Source organism: Cyprinodon variegatus, unplaced genomic scaffold, assembly GCF_000732505.1.
Source record: "Cyprinodon variegatus isolate N-32 unplaced genomic scaffold, C_variegatus-1.0 Scaffold1904, whole genome shotgun sequence".
In the NCBI taxonomy this organism is placed as follows: domain Eukaryota; kingdom Metazoa; phylum Chordata; class Actinopteri; order Cyprinodontiformes; family Cyprinodontidae; genus Cyprinodon; species Cyprinodon variegatus.
In genome coordinates, this window is record NW_015152357.1 from 22,797 (window position 1) to 24,114 (window position 1,318).

Here is a 1,318-nt window from a genome sequence, read left to right on the forward strand (position 1 = left end):
TAATGGTCAGACCCTGTAATTCAGTGAAAGGGTGGAGTCAGAGTAAAAAAATGTGTTGGGCTGATGGAGGGGATTTTGTTGGGGGTTGCAGGGGAGTTGGCTTTCATTCAGCTGGCGATAAACTGTGAAGGGCCATTTTAAATGGCTGCTACTGTAGCGTGGGTTAGTTTCTTGTGTCTTTGCAGCAATCCCACACACTTTGATGGTAAAGAAAGGTAAAACTTTTTTTTTTAAAGGGGAAGCAACACCTTTTAATTTCAATGATTCATATTAGCTGGAAATGTATTTGAAGAATAATGAGACCTTTTTTTTAACAAAACGGCCTGTGATCTTCTGCCTGTGAGCTTGAGGGTTCCTCTCAGTAGCTCAGCTGTCCCTAGAACATCTGGACTGAGATCTCTAATGTTTCTCCAGATCTATGTTGGTGGCACTTCTCCGGTGTGGGGGTTAGTGCCCCCAGTGCTCCAATGACCACAGGCTCTACAGCTGCTTTCACCTTCCAGGCTCTCTCTAGCTCTACCCTGAGGCCTTGGTGTTTCTCCAGTTTCTCATGTTCTTTATTCCTCTGTCTCCATAATCTGGGAAGTCCAAATCGATCACTAGGCCCGTCCTCTGCTGCTTATCAGTGATCACAATGTCCGGTTGGTTGGTTTGAACCATTTTTTCTCTTTGCATCCAGAATTCTGACCTGGGGGTCTCTAGTTTTTTGCACAGATGTTTCTGTTCATTATACCAACCACTTGATTATGACGTTCCATGGATTCCTTTCCTGCCTGTATCTCTGCTGTCATGATCAGTACAGCTTCAGCCTGGCCCTTTTCTAGCCATTGGTAGGATTTGGTCATCTCAGCCACTTCAGCTATCTGAGGGTGGTAGATCCCATGCAGGGTTTTTTCCTCCTATGATGGTTCCTCCAGTTCCAGCTTCCACTGTCTGAGACATTTTCTTCATCCCTTAGGGCCATCTTCCTGATGTATTTTTGGAGTTTTCATCGCTGGTGGCTCTAGGGGTCATTAGGCCTCCTTGTCCTTCTTTGCCCTTAGAACCTTTTTGTAAGAATTAAGTTACTTTTGTAATCATTGTAAGTTTATCTTATTAAACAAGGGTATATAATACACAGGGGTCTTAGGTCCTTACCCTACATGGACTCATATCAAACCTTTTCCTCCCTCTCTCAGTAATAACTACACACCTACTCACTTTAAAGGAAAGGTCCGGTCAAATTCAGAATTCAAACTTCTGAAAGGCGTCAAAGAACACTACTGCCACCTACTGGTTAGTGACATTGTCACGGTGCGGTATCGGCTGTTGATCAAGT